This window comes from Tenrec ecaudatus, chromosome X, assembly GCF_050624435.1.
Source record: "Tenrec ecaudatus isolate mTenEca1 chromosome X, mTenEca1.hap1, whole genome shotgun sequence".
Lineage (NCBI taxonomy): Eukaryota > Metazoa > Chordata > Mammalia > Afrosoricida > Tenrecidae > Tenrec > Tenrec ecaudatus.
The window spans coordinates 130,060,080-130,068,801 of NC_134548.1; the positions used below are offsets into that span (position 1 = coordinate 130,060,080).

An 8,722-nucleotide genomic window follows, 5' to 3' on the forward strand; every position below is an offset into this window, starting at 1 on the left:
ATTTGAAAAGTTACAATATTGATATCGGTCCTTTTATCCTTTTTTTTTCTTGTGCGTATTTCTTGGTCTAAATGCTCCTCTCAGAACTCTTTTACTGTGTCACAAAGGTTTTGGTATATTGTTTTTCCTTCTCATTTAATTCTAAAATTGTTTTTTATTTTATTTTTAATTTCTTCTGTTACCCAAAAGGTTTTCGTTATGATTTAGTGAGTTGATGTGCTATTTTCCCTTGTTCTTTGTATTAATGATTTTAGTTTTACATAATTATCCTCAGAGAAGATACCTTGTACATAATTATGATCAGCAAAGATACCTTGAATTATTTTGATGTTTGTTTTTTCTGTAATTTATTGAGGTTTGCTTTGTGACCTAAAATATAGTCTACACTGGAGATTTATCTATATCAGTCGGAGGGAAATGTGTACTGTGCTTCTGTTGGGTAGTATGTTCTATAAATACCTATGAGCTCAGGGCAATTGTATTGTTCTTTCTTTTTATTTTTGTTGTTGTTTTTTAGTTTTGTATTATGGCTCTTGTATCCATAGGAACAATTGTGAGGATGGATCAGGATTGTAAAGTATTTTGTTCTGTTGTGCATAGAGTTGCTATGGATTTGAACCAGCTCTATGGCACCCATCAACAACTCCATAGTTTTTGACTCCCAGCCAGTGAATAATTGGGGGCATGTAAATATAGTGTAGAGGATTCTAATTGGGGATTTTTCAATTTTTTCACTACATTGCATATAAAATGCAGTCATCTCAAAATCAGGAAGAGGATCCCATGACATTCAATGAAAAAGAACCACCAATAGACCACGTGCAAAATTCCTGCCTTCAGTGGCAGAGGCAGCAGGAGCACTGAAGGCCACGGCACCAAGAACATAAGACAAAGCAGAGGATCAGTGAAGAGGCCATGCGGCAGAATGATGAATCAGCTTCCAGGCCCATGGAATAAGGCCAAGGAACCATGTAGCTGAGAGACTGAGGACCAGATAAAGAAAGACATGCCTGCCAGCATGACAGTGAAAAGTAGTTACAGACAAAAGAACTGTATTATTTACACTTTGTAACCTGTTAGCTTACCTAATAAACCCTCTAATTTTGAGTATTGTCTGTGTGTTCAATGTGGCCATTGAAGTTTATTACCCAACCCAGCACAAAAGTAAAGTTTCATGAGAGGCACAGTTGGAGTCAGGATAAGATAATGAAGAACGAAAAGTATAGGCATGTCTGGTTCTTGCCTTGTGGCAGTTGGCCTTGAACTGATGTGAAATTGGATTTTCCTTTCCCTGTGTGCCCATGTATATAGCCAGACGAGATCAGATCTGGCCCTCACACCGTTTCTCCAAGTTTCTTTCTAGTTTCACTGTCCATCAGAAAAGGTGATGTGTTAAAGCCCTTACTATTATTGTACAATTGTCCTTCTAATTCTGTTAGCGTTTATTTTATGTATGTTGCAGCTTTGTCATTGGTTGCATAATGATTCTATATGCTTATACTTGGTGGATTTACACTTTAATCATTATACATATCACTGCCACAGTGCCATTAAGTCGATTATGATTCACAGTGATCCTATGAGGGATTTTTAAGGCCATAAATCTTTACAGGAGCAGATAGACTCATCTTCTCCCTTAGAATAGCTAGTGGGTTTGAACTGGTGACTTTGTGATTAGCAGTCCAGCCCTTATCTAACACCACCACCAGGACTTCAATCATTAGATAATCTCCTTCTTTATATAATATAATGAATTTTGATTCAAAGTCTAAAAGATTGCTATTGTCACTCTTGATCTTTTTTGGTTATTGTTTGCTAGAAATGTTTATTCTATTCTTTATTTTTTATTATTTTTATATTTCTATCTAAGGTGTGTCTCCTGTAAGCAACATATTGATGGGTCATTTTAAAAATATATATGCTATGTCATTTTGCCTTTTCATAAGACATTTAAACTATTTAAATGCATTATGATTATCAATAGATATGAACTTACTGTAGCTTTTTGTTATGCTTTAGTCATCATGTTCTTATTCATAGGAACAAGTAGACGGTTGCTGCAGGACCGTGCAGTATTTCAGTGTTCCATTTAAAATTCTCTGCAGTGTTTTTGGTTTGTTTGTTTATGGATTTTATTCTCATGCATTTTGTGGCTGATGTGTTTAGTTTTTATAGTATTTATTTTGATGAACAGATTTATTAATTTCCTTTGTGATTACTCTGAATTTGACTTTTTCTTCATAGGCTCAAACTTCCCTTTTTCTCTTGCTATTGTCTTGACTTTCGCTCCATATGGTATTTATAAAGATACACAATTTATTTCCCCTTTTTCTGTTGACTTGTCACCAGATTAATACAGATTAATAACTCTTGTTTCAGTTTTGTACTTTTAATTTCCTTTTGAGAATTCTTTACCTGGGTTGGTATCTGTGTGACATTGTCATGTGTTTCCATCTAAGGTTGCTGCCTGGTGCCATTAGTTCTCTGTCTGAAAGACTCCTTTTAATATTTCCACCATCATTGCTTCTCAGCCTTTTGGCTAGGATCAAGTGTAGTATTTGTTCTGATCAGTTTTATATCTGATACGTCCTCTATTCGAGGACAATATATTAAATGGATTTTTGGAGCAGGGAGTTGGAATAGGAGCTTGCTCCATCCACTCCACACATCGACCTGGTATTGCAGTACCTCAAGGAACAGTGCACCCCCTCGGGGGATTAAAAAGAAAAAAAAGAAAAATATATTTCTACCATCATTCTTCTGGTTTTGACAAATTGCCTTCATTTCTTTTTTATCTGTGATTGTCCTGGTAACTATCTTATTAGAAAGATTTTTTTTTCTGGATTCAAGGTAACTTTAAAAAGTATATGTAAAAATAGGATTAGGAGATAACAAAATTGTCGAAAATTTTCTGAAGTATCCAAATATATGACTTGTGATTTGGCATTTTTTTCATTTCTGAGTTTTGTATATGTCATCCTATAGTCTTCTTTCATTTATAATTTCTGCCAAAAAGTCAGAACTTTGGCTTATTGGTGCTCTTTAGATGTGATACTTTGTTTTTCACAAGCTTTCTCAGAATCCTTGTTTGTCTTTTGGTTTCGAAAATTCGTATTATATGTCTTGGTTATTTTCTTTAGTAGTCTATCTTCTTTGGTGTTCATTGATCTTCTTGAATGGAAATGCTCTCATTTTCCATGGTAATAGGGATGTTATCTGGGGAGAAAGATGATACTGTCTGTTCACATTAAAAAGTACATTTCAAAAACAATTTGTCTCTAAGTGGATGAGTCAGTTGTGGTCAGGGTGATCACATATTGCTTTACATTGGGCGTGCTAGATGGAGAAGGAAGGCTACTGTATGCAGAATGCCGTCTGTCTTTGGTCCTGCAGCATGGAGCTCTATGCTACAGCTCACTAGGCAGACAGGGTGGTAGGAAGTGTGAGTAGTGAGAGCACTCACCAGATTTGGGGATGACCGTCATGCAGTCAGTGACCGAGAGGACATTTGCTCTATGTGTAGGGGCCTGTGCAGGAGTTGTGGGGTGCAACTGGCAGTGTGGTACATTCTCCTCCACTCACTGGTTAGCAGGGCAATGGAAGGGTTTAGATGGTTGGGCAACCAGCAGTGCAGGAATGTTTACTGCAGCTTGTGAATTTAGTAGTGATGGTAGGGGTTGATTGGTGGTGGTGGGTGGGGCAGAGTGGCCTCATTTTGGTGCCACTAATCACTGGGGGGTTGGGGAAGAGCACTGTGTTCCTCTGGTCACTAGGTATAGATGTCTGGCCACTTCTTGTTATTTATAATCTATAGTCTAGTGTGAGGAGTAAGGGGCAGGTCAATTGTGGAAGGGACGTACCTAGTCTTATTGGGTGAGAGACTTACTCTGGACACTCCCATTATAATGATCAGGACCACTGCCAGTGAGTAATCCTGTCTCTGGATCCTGTCTCCCTCCTTACTCTGTGGATATCATCAGGACCTCAGTAGTTCTTGCCATTTTCCCTGCATGTTCCTCATTTAGATACAGTTTATGCTCCGCTAACCGTCCTTCACTCCAGGTATGTCTACACAGTTGATGCTGCCTTCCTATGCCTCTCACCTGATATAGTGCCCACATTGTGGTGGTGGCTATCTCTACTGATAATATATCTAATTCTTGCCATCTAGATTGTGAGAAGTATTCTGGTCTTATTTCTCCCACTTGTTTCTTCTTCTAGGCAGAAGGTGTTATAGGCAATATACTTCACCAACATCATAATCAAATGCATCAATTCTTCTTCAATCTTCCTTATCATTGTCCAGATTTTTTTAAATGTACAACTGATGCTCATATTTTAAACAATTTTATTGGTACTTTATCCACATATCATGCAATCCAATATGTCAATCATTTCAAGAAGACTTATACAATCTTTACCAGAATCAATTTTAGAGCATTTTATTTTTCCCTGTACTTATTGTTATTGATGTATTTCCCCCCAAATTTGGCGATATATACACAACAAAACATTCACCAATTCAACAAATTCTACATATATAATTCAGTGCCATTGCTTATATTCTTTGCATTGTACAACCATTATTGTTACCTTTCTACAAATTGTTCCACTACCATTAAAATCAACTCAATGCCCCCTAAGCAAAACTCGTCCTCCTTCACCCATGGTAACCATAGGTCAAGTTTGGTTTCTTTTTCTTTCTTTTCTATTTTCAGTAGTTTTCTTTATATAATATTCACATATCATCCACTTATCTAGTTAATTGCTTCTAAAAAGAGTGGTATATGCATCGCCACAATCAGCAATAATGCTCCCTCCACCCTTCTGCATCCACTGATCCCTCCTTAATCCCCCCATCACGTCCTGAGAAACCATAACATCAGTTGCTGTCTCTATGTATTCATTCCTTCTGTACTTCCAAAACTGGGAGACTTAACAGAAACATTGAAAAGATAAAGACAAAACAAAACAGAAAGAAGAAAATATTAATATAAAAATAAATAATGAAATTTCTCTTTTGAAATAAAGAATAAATATTTGAGCATAGAGCAAATTCCGGTTGGGTAAAGAAAGTGTCAACTGACCAAATAGCATATTATACCATTTTTATTTACCATAATCATGTCTACAATAATCTCTGATATTAAAGCTGGTTGAATCCCTGACTTATGATTAGAGGCGATCTGTCAGAGGCAGATTCAAGCAGACACTCTGCAGATGGATTTTGGGTTCCCATTGTCTTGCATATTCTTCTACAAATGGGTGTTCACAATTTAAGTTCTGATACTTTTACTTTCATCAGATTTGGATTTGGTTATTGTTATCTTTAGATTATACAGGGTGGTGTGCTTTGCCCATGTGGACTTAATTGACAGCACACTTAGCTGGGTACCATCTGCTTTCTTCACCACACTTTGCTGAAGCACCCTTATCTTCAGTGATCTCTTCATGAAGGCAAGTCTGGAATAGGGCCATATTATAAGAGCTCACTGTTCTTGTGTTAGGGCTAAGATTACATGGGAAGCCAGAATCCATCTGCTTTTCCCTGGGTTGTGAATGACTCTGGATTACTTTGGTGATTATATTAGTAAAAAATAAAATAAACAGAATCGACAAGATTAACAACAAAAATAAGACAAGCAAACAAAACATAAAAAGAACATTATCAATCATTCCTGTGCACTATAAGGCAATTGCATTGATAACATCAATAATTTATCCAGTGACAGAATTTAAGGTACTCTTGATATGAGAGTTTATTTGAGTATAGTCCAACATTGAGCTGCAATTAAGTACTCCCTCAATACAAGAATACTTGCTTCTATTAAATGAGCATTCTATGATGCTCACCTTCCAGACACAACTGCTGAAGAAAAAGTGGGTGAATAAGCAAATGTGAAGAAAGCAGATGTTGCCTGGTTATCAAAAGATATAGTGTCTAGGGTCTTAAAAGCTTGAGGTTAACAAGCAGCCATCTAGCTCAGAAGCAACAAAGCCCACATGGAAGAACACACCAGCTTGTGTGATCACGAGGTGCCAAAGGGATCAGTTATCAGGCATCAAAGAAAAAAAATCTCATCATTGGGTGCACATCTCCATGATTCAATCACTGAGGATATATGGGTGTGTAAGCAAATGTGGCGAAGAAAGTTGATGGTGCCCAGCTATCAAAAGGTATAGTGTTTAAGGTCTTAAAGGCTTGAAGGTAAACAAGCTGCCATCTAGCTCAGAAGCAACAAAGCCCACATGGAAGAAGCACACCAGCCTGTGCGATCATGACGTGTTGAAGGGATCAGATATAAGGCAACATCAGAACAAAAAAAATCTTACCATAGTGATTGGGGGGCGGGTTCAGAGTGGAGACCCAAAGCCCATTTGTCGGCCACTGGATATCCCCTTGCAGAGGGGTCTAGGGGAGGAGACAAACCAGTCCAGGTGCAATGTAGCACCGATTAAAAATACAACTTTCCTCTAGTTCCTAAATGCTTCCTCCCACCCCCCTCCCCCACTATCATGATCCGAATTCTACCTTGCAAATCTGGCTAGACCAGAGGATGTACACTGGTACAGATAGGAACTGGAAACACAGGGAATCCAGGACAGACGCTCCATTCAGGACCAGTGGTGTGAGTGGCGAGACTGGGAGGGTAGAGGGAGAGTGGGTAGGAAAGAGGGACGGACAACAGAAAAGTGGGCGAAGGGAGACATCGGACAGGGCAAGATATGACAAAATAATAGTTTATAAATTATCAAGTACTCATGAGGGAGGGGGGAGTAGGGAGGGAGGGGAAAAATAAGGACCTGATACCAGGGGCTTAAGTGGAGAGCAAATATTTTGAGAATGATGAGGGCAATGAATGTAAAGCTGTGCTTTACACAATTGATGTATGTATGGATTGTGATAAGAGTTGTATGAGCCCCTCATAAAACAATTAAAAATAATGAGATATTGTTTTTTAAGTTTGATTTCTTAATTGACTGAGCTATGATTATATTAAGCATGGTTATTGGTGCTAGGAGAAAATTTCCTGTAACATTTTTTACAATGTTGGACGCTTGCCTCTCAGACCAAAACTGGTCTTATTAAAGCAAGGGGTGCATTGAGGCACCAAATATATGGTGGTTCTGGGTCTCCTTTCATTGGGCACCCACTAAGCCAGGGGTCCCACCCATGGTTCATCAACTGCCATTTCCACAGTCTTGGGGTGGCAATTGCTTGCATCCTCTCCTATCAGGATATTTCAGTCCTAAGACCAAGTCGTTTTGAGGTTGGGTCCAGTTTGTTCAGTCAAGCTTCCACACTGAGCTTTTCTGGTGTGGCCCTTGGGGGATGCCATGTTCCCTGAAAGATCAGCATCTAAGGTCATAATGGCACGGTTCCTCGAGGTATGGGTAGAAAGATATTGAAAGTGTCTACCCATTACCAGCTTTCACATACACATGGGATGCCTGAAAGCACCATGTCTTGGGACAAGTTCCTATTGGTCCTCAGAGTGACACCTTATTTTTGAAAAATTTAAAGATAAATTTTATAGAAAATTTAACCAATTCAATACAGTGTTTGATTTCTTCCACGGATGTTGAATATGTATCAAAGTAAAATGAAACCTTAGACAACTTCAATGTTTTCTTTGTTTATCATGTACATATCTAATGGTCCATATCTAATGTGTGGAGTTTTATTTGTATTCTCTTTATGTTGAGCTCTAATCTATAGTGACGGCTATATTCCTCGATTTTAATCAGTAATTGCTTCCAGTCCTCTTCACTTTGAGCAAGACAATTTATCTGAATGTCACAAATTGTTAATAATTTCTCTCTCTCTCCCTACCGACACATAGTGAAACTATAGGACAGGGTGGAACTGCCCTGTGCGTTTCAGAGGCAGTTTACAGCCCAACTTGTGACCACTCTGTCACAGCATCGCCAGCACCACCAGGGCCCCCAACGCATTGCTCTCGCTCAGATTATTGCAAGACTTATTGAAACACTTTTGGATGATTGTCAAAAATTAGTTGGTCCTACTTGTGTTGGATTCTTTCTGAGTTGTCTATCCCATAACCCCCTGCCCCCGCCCCATCAATCTGTGTGTCTATCATTTGCCAGGAACACTGTCTTGATTACTATAGTGATAAAATGAGTCTTAATATCACAGTGATTCATGACATATTACTCATCTTTTCCAAAACTGTTTTAAAGTGTAGGCAAAATTAGTTTGCCTTCCCAAATAAATTAAAAAATAATCTTGTCGAAACCTCCAAAACATTGCTTGGATTTTAACACAAATTACATTTAGCATGTATATCAATTTGGGGAGAAATGACATCTCTAATTTGTGGATTTCTGCAATCCATGAACAAGTTATGTCTTTTTTAATTTTTATTAATATTTCCCAAGTCTCAGCATGTGTATCCTACAAATAGTTTATTACAAGTATACTTAAGAATTTTATTTAATTTTAGTGGTTGTTAATGATATTGTGTTTTTCGTTCCTGCATAATTCTAAATTGTTTTTGTATGTTATTTTATATCCTGTAACATTGTGGAATTCATTTATTAGTCCGAGGAGATTTTATGTAAATTGCTTGCAATTTTCCACATGGACCAATCAATCATCTGCAAATAGGAACAATCTTATTTATTCCTTTTCTATTTGCATTCAATTTCTTTTTTTTATTGCGCTCTTGTTTCATTTCAGTTTAGAGAACTTTCATTACCA

General features: G+C 37.7%; 1 non-coding gene across 1 annotated transcript; it reads left to right on the top strand.

Moving 5' to 3' along the window:
• The first annotated feature begins 2,519 nt into the window (after positions 1–2,519).
• On the top strand, positions 2,520–2,710 carry LOC142435142 (U2 spliceosomal RNA). The gene has a single exon (XR_012781272.1). It is a non-coding gene; the product is annotated as a U2 spliceosomal RNA (small nuclear RNA).
• The last annotated feature ends 6,012 nt before the right edge of the window (positions 2,711–8,722 follow it).